Source organism: Mustela nivalis (genome assembly GCF_964662115.1).
Source record: "Mustela nivalis genome assembly, chromosome: 9".
NCBI lineage: Eukaryota > Metazoa > Chordata > Mammalia > Carnivora > Mustelidae > Mustela > Mustela nivalis.
Window position 1 is genome coordinate 31,466,377 of NC_139028.1, and position 12,289 is coordinate 31,478,665.

The window sequence follows — 12,289 nt, forward strand, 5'->3', positions numbered from 1 at the left end:
GTTCTTGGGAAAATGGCAGTGCTGGAGACTGGCTCAGGCATGCTAGGCCCCCAGTCACGGTCAGAGCACCTGGGTGGGAGGAATGGCTGGCTGAGCAGAGACAAAGAGTGCTCTTCGGCAAGAGGTCTGAGCCCAGCCTGTAGCTGGTATAATGGAAATCTGGTTTCTCCAGAAACTTGATTTTAGCCTTCCTCACCTCTTCTTTCTTAGCTCAAGGGACAAGATGTGGCACAAAACCCCAAGCCTCACGAAGGTACATGAAGACCAGGAAAAGCAGAGTTCCAAGCAGCCTCTGGAATTTGATTGAGCATGTGTACTTTGCCAATTGGATTTCCAAACGTTCCATGCTCTGCCCTACACTCTGGCCTTCCTCAGGAGCTGCCACTTGTCTCGGGCACTTGCTACAGACTCCATCTCTTCCCAACCACCAGGCCCAGCCAAGAGCTGCAACTCCCAACCTGGCTAAAACCAGATCTGGAAAGAGGGCATGAGTAACGCTGAGAAGTGTTTTCTCTGAGAGCGGGTGCCTTGTATGGGTCCTCAGTTTAGGTCAGTTACCAGTGAGAGATTCCGGCTTCTACCTGGAAGGGAGCCATATCTGATGTTGGAGGAAGCATTATCCACTAACGACATTATCACAGGTAGAATATGAATTTTTATCCCTATTCCAGATTTCCAACTTTCAAATGTACAACCCTTCTTCCTACCTGCAAATTCTTTGAAAGAATTTAGAGCTCTTTGTTCCCAGGGCTGAGTAATTTTTCCCTGGCTGCATTTTAATTTTGGAGAAAGGAAGCCTGATGTGATGAATGCTCACAGAATAGAAATTCTGGGGCTCTTAATTAAACCAGATAAGGCATCTCACCCTGGGAAACACTCTCATTGGCTTCTTAGAAACTCATTTGCATTCTCCAGGAGATGTAATTCATATTTCTTTATCTCATTCCTGAATCAAAAGTTACCATTTTGCAAAGAACAATCTTTGCCCAAATATATTTTCTTTCTAGTATTCCAAAGAGTCTCTAATGGCAAGGAGTGTGGAGCTCTGTCCTTGAGTGGCTCTGATTCCATCCTTCCTCCAGCAGCCAAGGAGCAACAAGCATCTGCTCTCTTCCCAGGCTTCCAGCCCTTGCCCAATGATCTTCCTTCCAAGGCCCCTCCCTGAAAATAAGGGAAGAGAAATTAGCTGCCTTTTACGAGTGAGCAGTTACCGAGGCTTAAAGATTGCTAGCCATGCATGGTACTTCTCTTAATCTTTGTCCTCCCAGGCAATAAGTGCACTTTCGTAAGGCCTGTCTCCTTAGACAGACTCCACTGACCCTCGTTCTGTGCTCCCAGGTCTCCTGCCTGGATATAGACCAGCTACTGATCATCAGTTGGGCAAATGAACTCAGGCCCGGCTTCGTAGAGGTGTCTTGTTTCCATCTCTTTATCCTCTGCTCAGCTATGTTTAACATTTAGGTTTTTACAAGGGAACCATGAAATCAAAAGAGTATTGAGCATAATCTGAGCTATTAATAATATGGCATTTTTCTGACTTCTGTTCTAGTCTGGGGATAGACCTCTTTCCATGAGATCTTCAAAGGAAAATGAGTGAGTGGCAGGTCAGGATCCAGGCATTCCCAGGCTCCTGGTCCTTGGCCTGCATGCTGATTAGGACACGAATGGGGAAATAGATGTAGATGAGGTGGGAGAGGGAGTGCATGCAAGAAAATACTGAGTGTGCTTGCCAGATCCAGGGACTGACGTGTCCTACAGCGCGGTGCTTCTCAGAATGGGATCTAACCGCCCATATCGGGGGTTTGACGTGTTCATTAGATATTGCTTCTTGAGCCCTAGTCCCAGATCTACTGAATCAGATCCAGTAGATCCAAACCTGTGGTCCAGGACCCCACAGATTTTTAGATCCCCAGAGATCCAGTAGATCCAAATCTGTGGTCCAGGGCCCTACAGATTTGTAAGATGACTGGGTCATGCTTATGCACACTTTTCTATCAGTTGGAAAATACTGACACCATTGACTGAGAACCGAAGTAGAGATATGATGTAATCAGATTGGTCACTTGGGTTGCACCTTATGGAATGAATTTTAAAAACTGGAGACCAGGGGCACCTGGGTGGCTCAGTGGGTTAACGCCTCTGCCTTTGGCTCAGGTCATGATCTCAGGGTCCTGGGATCGAGCCCCGCATCGGGCTCTCTGCCCAGAGGGGAACCTACTTCCCCCTCTCTCTGTGCTTGCCTCTCTGCCTACTTGTGATCTCTCTCTCTGTCAAATAAGTAAATAAAATCTTTAAGAAAAAAAAAAAAAACACTGCAGACCAGAGAAGTGCTTATTGCAATACTTCAGGTGGGAAATGATGAGGAACTGAGCTAAGCTACTAGCAGTGAGGCTGGAACAAGGGAGGGAGATCAACCTGAGAGTTTCTGGCTTGAGTTATTGAGTCAATAAAGGATAGTTAAAGAATTTTGAAGGCAGTGCAATTTGGGGAGGAAACTTTTTAGTTTCTTTAGACACATGGAGTTGAGGGGCTTGTGGGATACCCAAACGGGAGCTGTTCAGGAGGAAGTTGGATTGATGTCTGGAACTCAGGACAAAACCTGTGCAGAAGATACAAAGCAGGAGGGAAGGAAATCCTTGGCATGGAGACGATTTCTAGGAAGAGTAGGAGAGGGAAGAACAAGCCCTAGGACAAAATCTTTAAGAATATCAACATTAAAGGGCTATGCAGAAACAAAATTGCCCAATGAATGGGGCTCGTTATTATCAAAAGTTTTTTTTGATTGTTTAAGGTCAATTTAAATTTTGGGGCACCTGGGTGGCTCAGTGGGTTAAGCCGCTGCCTTCGGCTCAGGTCATGATCTCAGGGTCCTGGGATCGAGTCCCGCATCAGGCTCCCTGCTCAGCAGGGAGCCTGCTTCCTCCTCTCTCTCTCTCTGCCTGCCTCTCTGCCTACTTGTGATCTCTCTCTGTCAAATAAATAAATAAATCTTTAAAAAAAAAAAAAAAGGTCAATTTAAATTTTAACAAGACACAATGTTTTGGTGGGTGGTAACTGGTAAATACAGTGCAATTCATGTTCTATCCCAAGCTATTTAATAAATTGACTCGATAATCAAGATGATATTCATGCAATAGCCAAAGTCAAAAGTTCCAGTTAGAGGCAGGAGGAGAGAGGATCGAGTCGGGCAGGAGAGGAGAACAGCTATATTATCAGGTGACGAGGACAGGAGTGAACCCTTTTCACGGGGGCTCTGATCCCTGCACACTGAGAAAGTCAATATTCTTTCAGCAAAATCACCACCGGTAGGAAATGTCACTAGCCAATTCTTTCAGGTATGAGGATAAGAAAATTCAGCAAGATATTTTGGAAGGGAAAGTTACACCATACACCACTCAGATGTATGGGGACTGGAAAGATATTTGTTTAAAGGTCTCTTGGCTGGAAACAAACGGATTTTCCCTTTTCCCCTCTTGATGTGGATGATGTTGCTAATAATTCACAAAGTATTTTCATTTTTATACTTCAATTCTCCCAAGTAAATGTTTAACCATGGTTGCGCCTTCAGAAAAAAAAAAAAAGAAGAAGAAGAAGAAGAATTTAATTGACTACTTTACCAAGCCCCAGAATATTCTAAGTGCAAAACTGATCTCAGCCCCTTTGTTCTGCACAAGCATGTTCCCACCCTTATTTCATGGAAGAGTAGGTAGAGGGATATGGAGGTCAAATGACACCATCAAGGTCACTGACCTAGTAAGAATTCATACCCAGACACCTATCTTTGCCTATACCCAGATCACATTATTTTATACTCCTTTTATATTTTATACTCCTTTTTAGTTCATAAGTCCTATTATTTTATACTCCTTTTTAATTCATAAGTCCTAGTGCTCATTAACAAATGAAGCCTTTTGGATTACCCAGGTAGTTTCAAATTTCTCAGAGGAAGCCAAAGGTTGTCAATGGCTCTGAACTGCCATGAGGGTTTATGATAAATCATCAGTGAAGCAGAATAACTCATCAATGCTTGTTCTAGATATTGGACTCCATAATATATGTACATTTCATTTTTAGGCCTTATGCATATTTATCACTTCAGATGGTTTTCACCTGTCTGGTTTTAGCTAGATTATAAATTCTCTGAGGCTAAGGAGTGCATACTCCGAAGATTTGGAGCCCTAGCATAGGAAAACAGTGCAAGTCCAATGATGCATCTTTAATGAATGAGTCAGGTAATGAAGGGGGGAGCTCGGAAGAGCTTCTTTTAGTCACAAAAATACTTTCCAGTTATTTTCCAAATTGCCTGGGTTGTGAAATCTAAGTTGAAATATGTTTTAGGGCTTGGTATGTATTTGTCTTTTAGGAGAAGTTGAAATGTATTTTTTTAAGCTCAAGAGAAATGTATCTGTATAGACACAGTTCATTCTGATAGGACTTTATGGGATTTATAGCATTAAGAGTCTTTTATGATTATTACTATTAAACTAAAGAATGAAAATTCTTGCCCAGGCCAGTCTCAGAACCAAAGGGTTGTAACTGGAGGTTGACTGTGCTCCAACGTTAGCCTGAACTCCTCTTGTACCAGCATACTGAATCTCTCTCTCTCTCCATCAAAGGTATTCTCAAATACAACTCTTGCTACCAGACGATATCTGATACTATATGTGAAAAAATAAATGCTGGTGGTCAGAGTGTCTTCGCTGAAAAGAACTTCCTGCTCTTGTCATGGGAATCCATTAATTTAGGACAACCCTCCTGCTGAGAACAGATCTTAAAACTAGATAGAATCTTAAAAACTGCTCTCGAAGGCATCGTTAAATCTTGTTAGCGAGCTAATAAGATCACAAAGAATTAGTAAGGAAAGATCTAGATGCCCAGGTCCAGAGGCCCAGACCAGAGGTAAGCCCCGTAGCTGGGGCACTGCCCCTCAGCAAGTGTGTGTTGACTCTAGAGAATCCGGCTGAAAGGCCCAGTGGTGTATTTGTAGGGCCTGGTGTCCCAGGAAAGGAGCGCAGAGCTCCCCAGCGTAGGGGTGAGCCAGTGTACAAGGATGGTCTGATGAACCCACTTCCTTTTGGGTTGGGGTTCACAAAACGGCTGCGCCCTAGGAGCAAATTGACAGCAGTAGATCACTCTCAAGGATACTGCAATTCAGCTCAAAGGTCTCTCAGTGTCTGGAACTGGCTTTGGTAACTCCAAGTGTTGGCCTTCCTACATGCACAATGGAGGGAAGTGAGCGTCCTTTCTGGAGCAAGGCGATATTATTCTAGTCCTCAAATTCTTTTAGCAAACCATTTCTCAAAACTAATGGTCAGCAGACAATGGGAAATAACAAACACACAAGAAGAAAAGGGAAACTAAGAGAAAAAGTAGACAATAGAAACAGATTTACAGGGATTATAGATACAAGTGTTACCAGACATGAACTTTAAAATATCTATGCACGTGTGTTTCAGATGACAAAAGCCACTGTGGAGAATTTTGGCAGAGGAGAACTATTTATTTTAAAAGAATATTCCAGAACTGAAAAACATAAAATTCTATTTTTAAAAAGAAGCTCAATGGATTTAATAATAGATTAAATTCATCTGAAAAGGTAATTACTGAATTTATGAACTGGTGGAAAGATGATGTCCAGAATCAAACATGGAGAAACCAAACAATGGAAAGTAAGAGAGTAAGAAACAGAGACACTGTAGTGAGAGTCTAAAACACACATACACTTGGCATGTCAGGAGAGCCGACAGAAAACAAGGCAGAGACAATATTTAGAGATCTAACAACTGAGAATTTTACAATGCTGAAAAATATTAAGCCATAGATTTCAAAGGTTCTACACCCCTAAGCCAACTACATTAAAAATATATATGTCATACATATTTTGCATTTTTGTATACATGTGTGTATATCTATCTATACACATCATCTTGCATGAGCACTCTCTCTAAAATAAATAAATAAAATCTTTTAAAAAAATGGAGGTAAAATGAAAATATTTTCAAATAAATAAAAATGAAGAGAATTAATTAATAAGTTAATTAGTTTCAGATCATGAAAAGATATCATTGAGAAAGTGAAAAGGCAAGCCACACGACATGGTTCTTGGCCCTAATCTAGCTGGGTTTGACCACTGTTGAGTATCCCAAGTCAGGGGGCTACATCTCTACCCAAACTAGTATGAACAGTTAAGGAGACTGCAGATGTGTCAATTCTAAACTGTCCTTGCTTTTTCCTTCAGAGGTAGGGGAGACCTGAGGCAAATCTTGATGGGAAAATATTGGAAAAAGATTTCAGGATTCACTAGAAAGGCCCAAATTCCTGTTCAGTTGAATTTCCTTGGGGCTACTGAGAAGAGAGAAGAATTCTCCAGATGGACATAGCAGGCACCACGAATTGAGCTGAATTCCGGAGACTCCTTGTTCCTTCCACTACGACGGGTCTCAGAAACATTTTCCTGGCTATTCTGACTGTCCCTGCTTCCTTAGCTGGAAAACTTTTGGATCTTTTATCCATTTTCTATGGCTGCTGTAACAAATTACCAAAAACTTGGTGACTTCAAAAACACCTATTTACTGTCTTGCAGTGTTCAAGTTAAGAACCTGCATGAGTCTCACCAGGCTGAAATCAAGCTGTCAACAGGGGTGTCTTCCTTTCTCGAGGCTTTAGGGGAGAATCCATTTTTTCACCTTTTCTGGCTTCTGGAGGCCTCCTGTATCCCTTGGCTCATGACGCCTCATGGCTCCATCATCAAAGCAGCAACGGTGAGTTGAGTCCTTCTCACATGGCATCACTCCAGCCTGGCTTCCACATCTCTTTCCCTGACTCTCTTCTGCCCATCTTCCACTCTGAGGATTCTTGTGATTATATTGAGAATCTACCTTGAGATCAGCTGATTTGCAACTTTTAATGTAACCTAACACTGTCACAAGTGCCAGGGGTTAGAGCCCAGCCATCTTTGGGGGCCATCATTCTGCCAATTGTGTTGCTGCCCTAGCCAGGTAGACTTGCCTCCTTGACACACCCTCCAGTCGGCGTGGGTGTGCACAGGCACATGCATACAACTCATTCAGATTTGAACTAGTAACCACTGATTGCCAGAGATGTGAGGAAAGTTTCTAATATAAGGGACAAAAACAAAAATAAACAGATAAAGGAAAATTAAGGGGGAAAAGAAATGGAAAGGATAGAAGAAAAATAATAAAAACTCATTTAATATTTTAGAGAGCTCGGTCCTGCCTGGATCCACTAATACGAACAAAAAGATATAAATGAGGAGAACACTCAAAGAACAAGAAAGAACTGTTGAGAATCAAAAATACAGAAGTATAAAAACTCTTTTGAAGGATTCATTTTTAAAATGAGTCGATGTCCCACAAAGTAAAATAAAAATGTCACAGATGGACAATAGAAGAGAAAAGATAAGAGAAATCAAATGTCAGCTCAGAAGTTCCAACATCTGGGTGCCTGAGTGGCTCAGTGGGTTAAACCTCTGCCTTCAGCTCAGGTCATGGTCTCAGGGTCCTGGGATCAAGCCCCGCATCAGACTCTCTGCTCAGCAGGGAGCCTGCTTCCCCCTCCCCCGCACCCCACTTCCGGCCCCACCTGCCTCTCTGCCCACTTGTACTCTCTCTCTGTGAAATAAATAAATAAAATCTTTTTAAAAAGAAAGAGAGGGAGAAGTTCCAACATCCAAGTAATGAGTGTTGGGAAAATAACTGAGAAGAAAATTTAAAGGAAGTATTTTAGATCCCCAGAACCAAAGACCATATATTTCCTATTGGGTGAGCCTGGTGGTGGGTATTAAGGAGGGCACGTATTGCATGGAGCACTGAGTGTGGTGCATAAACAATAAATTCTGGAACAATGAAAAGAAATTTTAAAAATAAATAAAAATTTTTTTTAAAAAAGAAAGGGCCACTGAATGCCCAGCACAATTAGTTTACAAAGACCCCCACCAAAGGGAAAAGGAGATCATAAAAGTGTCCAAAGAGGAAAAGAGTTCACATATAAGGACCAAGAAACAGAATGACATCTGACTTCTCAACAGCTAGATTTGCCACAGAAAAGAGAAAAAAAATTCAAAATATAAGGGGAATTGATTTTCAGTCTAGAATTCTATATTGATCCAAATCATCAAAAAGAGTAATGGTAGGAAGAAAGAATTTTTTTCAGAGATTCAAATTCACAAAAATTATTTCCCTTGCACCGTTTTCCATCACAAAGAGGAAATAAAATAAGACAAGAAGGTGCGATTCAGGAAATAAGGGATTCCCCGCAGAGAGAAGTCCAAGAGTAGCCCCACAGCAATCACAGCTGTGAAGCAGTTCCAGAGAACCACCATTCTAGATATATATTTTTTAATTAACATCTAATGCATTATTTGTTTCAGGGGTACAGGCCTGTGATTCATCAGTCTTACACAATTCACAGTGTTCACCATAGCACATAACCTCCCCAATGTCCATAACCCAGCCACCCCATTCCTCCCCACCAATGCCCCAGCAACCCTCGATTTGTTTCCTGAGATTAAGAGTCTCTTATGGTTTGTCTCCCTCCTAGCTCCCATCTTGTTTCATTTCACCATTCTATATTTGAGTGGGAAGAGGAAGGGTTTCAGGGGACACCCTTTCATCCCCACTCTCCAAAAAGAACAACACACAGAAACAGAGAGCATCTGATGTGTGGAACCATACTGAGAGAAAATTTATAGTTCCACAATAGGCACCGAGAATGAATTAGTAAGTACTTACAAAATACTGGATACTGACTGAAGGGCTCTGTACTGTAACTAGAACTAAAAATGTAGATGGAGTGAAGATGCGTGTGTGTTGTTGGGGCAGTAACCAGACACAGCACCAGTCAAAGAAGCTCTCCCTCAGCCTCAGGGGAGGAAGTTAATACATGATGTTTAACATTGAAAAATCAAGAAGTAGCACATTGTTTTAGAAACTGGGTCGTAGGGGTACCTGGGTGGCTCAGTCAGTTAAGCGTCCGCCTTCGGTTCAGGTCATGATCCTGAGGTCCTGGGGTGGAGTCCCGCATTGGGCTCCCTGCTCAGCAGGGAGTCTGCTTCTCCCTCTTCCTCTGGCCCTGCTCTCTCCCTCTCATGCACTCTCTCTCTCTAGTAAATAAAATATTTGGGGAAAAAAAAGAAACTGAATGGTAAATATCAGAAGAGACACCTAAACAAATTGAAAAGGTTGTCTTGAGAGGCAGTAGAAATTTGAAAGTGAATGGGAATTATGTTTCATTATAAAGACCTGTGACTATCTGATTTCTAAAACTAATCACGTGAATTAGTTCCATTACAACAAAGTTATTACAGTTGACAGCTATTATAATAAATGTTTATAAATGTACATGCTAACTTGAAATCCTTCAGCTCATGGCACCCAAGTGGCCTTCAGTTCAGGTTATGATCCCAGGGTCCTGGCATCGAGCCCCATGTTGGGCTCCCTGCTCAGCAGAGTTTGCTTCTCCCTGTCTCTTTCCCTCTGTGTGCTCTCTCTGCCTCTCAAATAAAAATAAATGAATAAATCTCTTTATTTTTAAAGATTTTATTTATTTATTTGACAGAGAGATCACAAGTAGGCAGAGCAGCAGGGGGTGGGTGAAGCAGGTTCCCTGCTGAGCAGAGAGCCCAATGCGGGATGAATTCCAGGACCCTGAGATCATGACCTAAGCCGAAGGCAGAGGCTTAACCCACTGAGCCACCCAAGTACACCAATAAATAAATAAATCTTTTTAAAAAAATGGCGCCTGGGTGGCATTTAGCATCTGCCTTCAGCTCAGGTCATGATCCCAAGGTCCTGGCATCAAGCACTGCGTTGGGCTCCCTGCTCAGCAGGAGGCCTGCTTCTCCCTCTCCACTTCCCCTGCTTGTGTTCCCTCTCTCGCTGTGTCTTTGTATAAAATCTTAAAAAAAAAAAAAAAAAAAAAAGAAGAAGAAAGAAAGAAGGAATGAAAGAAAGAAAGAAAGAAAGAAAGAAAAGGAAGGGAGAAAGATAAAAAGAAAGAAAGAAAGAAAACCTTCAGCTCTAGAGAGGTTTTGGACTAATTCTCACATCCCGCTAGACACACACACCTCTCCTTCTCACTTCCGTGACACCACGCTCTGCTCTTGTATACCACTTCTTTGTCCCTCAACACTTCTGGAAGAGTCATGACTGCAAATACCAGCCCCTTGTTACAGATAAGGCAGCTGAGTCTTCAAGGGATGGAATAGCTTAGAAAAGTCACATGGCCGGTATCCTCAAATCTGGTACAGAGTCCGGTGGCCATAAATACATTAGGCGTGCAGTTATGAATAAAGAAGCAGTGGGTGCCTGTGGCTCAGGCGGTTGAGCCTCTGACTCTTTTTTTTTTTTTTTTAAGATTTTATTTATTTATTTGACAGAGATCACAAGTAGGTAGAGAGACAGGCAGAGACGAGGGGGAAGCAGGCTCCCTGCTGAGCAGAAAGACCGATGTGGGGCTGGATCCCAGGACCCTGGGATCATGACCTGAGCTGAAGGCAGAGGCTTTAACCTACTGAGCCACACAGGTGCCCCGAACCTCTGACTCTTGATCTCAGCTCAGATCATGATCTCGGGGTGGTGAGATTGATGGAGCCTGGTGTCCAGCTCCGCACCGAGCATGGAGCCTGCTTGAGACACTCTCTCTGTCCCTTCACCTTTGACCCCCACCCCCCGGAGGGCGCTCTCTCTCTCTCTCTAATAAGGATAATAATAAAGAAGCTGTGACCAAAACCAAAAATTCCTGACGTCTAGTCCAGATTACATTCCACTAGACAATGGTTCCTGTGTTCTGAAGAAATATTCTGTGAATAAAATGTTTCTGTGATCCAACATTAATATTCTTCTCACAGAATTTAATGTACTATGGTGTTGTGTGGATCTAAGCAATTTTACAGCTAAAAAACCCCCCATAGGGGCGCCTGGGTGGCTCAGTTGGTTAAGCAACCACCTTCGGCTCGGGTCACGGTCCCGGAGTCCCGGGATCGAGTCCCGCATCGGGCTCCCAGCTCCATGGGGAGTCTGCTTCTCCCTCTGACCTTCCTGCCTCTCATGCTCTCTCTCACTGTCTCTCTCTCAAATAAAATAAATAAAAATCTTAAAAAATACCATAAATCTATTTGATCCATTTTTCTATAAACCTTGGGGTCATATGATCTTTGGGAGCTGGGGGCTCGGAGACTCCCGTTAACAATGAAGACCCTGAAACCATGCTTGGGTGACCCTGGCCTGGGGCCTGCTTAAGCCCAGACAAGGCAGGACTGACAGGGCCTAGAAGGGAAACCGGAGGAATGACACTGAATCTTCTGGAGAGTTCTTTGTAAAAATACAACTTCTCTGGCCATCAAAGAGACACCTGATTTAGTGGCGTGTAGAAATCTGTATCTTACAACAGCTCCACAGGGAGTTCCGGCGTGCATCCAGCTTTGGCAACAGAGAAGCCAGGCTCTACACAGTTTATGCCATTTCCTGAAAACAGGAAACCTTAAAATCATAAAATCATCCCCTGCAATTATGGAATCTCACAGTGAAAGCCAGCCCCTGTGAGAGATCTCCAGACATGACATTTTCATCCAAGTCCCGTGCGGCGCCCTTCAAACCTTACCCTTCCTTTTTCAGGCTGATTCCAAGGAAGCAGCTCCTCCTGTCAGCTCCCAGCATTTGCTGCAGGCCACTGCCCTTTCAACTGCTCAGGTAAAAAAGTCAGGGCGGGGGAAGTTGAGGGAGGGGAGAGGGAGGAAAGGAAATACAGAAGAAAGCAGCAGCCTGTTGAATCAGGTCGGGAGGACCCTGCCTAGACACGGGAATCCTTGTGATTGAAAAGTGTGTCAACAGCACCATCTGGTGGCTGTTTTGATTTCTGGGCAGTTGGCCCGTCGAGGCCCAACAGCACAGGAAGAGACCCCTTGTGGTTACACAGGACAGTCTTCTCGTGGGGGGCTGAGCAGTAGGAAAGTAACGAAGTTCTCTGAAATTATTGTTTCCGTGATGTTTCTTAAACATCCTTCATTCGTCCGTCTGCTCCTTCAGCAAACCTACTGGAGTACAGACCGTGTGCAAAGTGCTGATGGAGCTTACTACAAATCAGTGACGAGATAGACAATTGCTAGACAAACTAGTAATTACAAATAATTTTTGAGTGATAAGTGCTATTTAGAGTATTAAGAGGGTGACATGATCGAGAAGCTACCTCGAACTGGGACATTAAGGAAGGCCTCTCTGATGCAGGGAGATCTCAGGGAAGAGAAGTGACCTCCCTTTTGAAGAGCATTCCA

General features: G+C 43.2%; 1 long non-coding RNA gene across 1 annotated transcript; it reads right to left on the bottom strand.

Annotated features, from left to right (window-relative positions):
* Nucleotides 1-919: 919 nt before the first annotated feature.
* LOC309840544 lies at nt 920-11,813 on the bottom strand. Its single transcript, XR_014298657.1, has 3 exons — nt 11,620-11,813; nt 8,967-9,121; nt 920-1,161 (listed from the first exon to the last, which is right to left on the bottom strand). It is a non-coding gene; the product is annotated as an uncharacterized lncRNA (long non-coding RNA).
* Between the last annotated feature and the right edge of the window lie 476 nt (nt 11,814-12,289).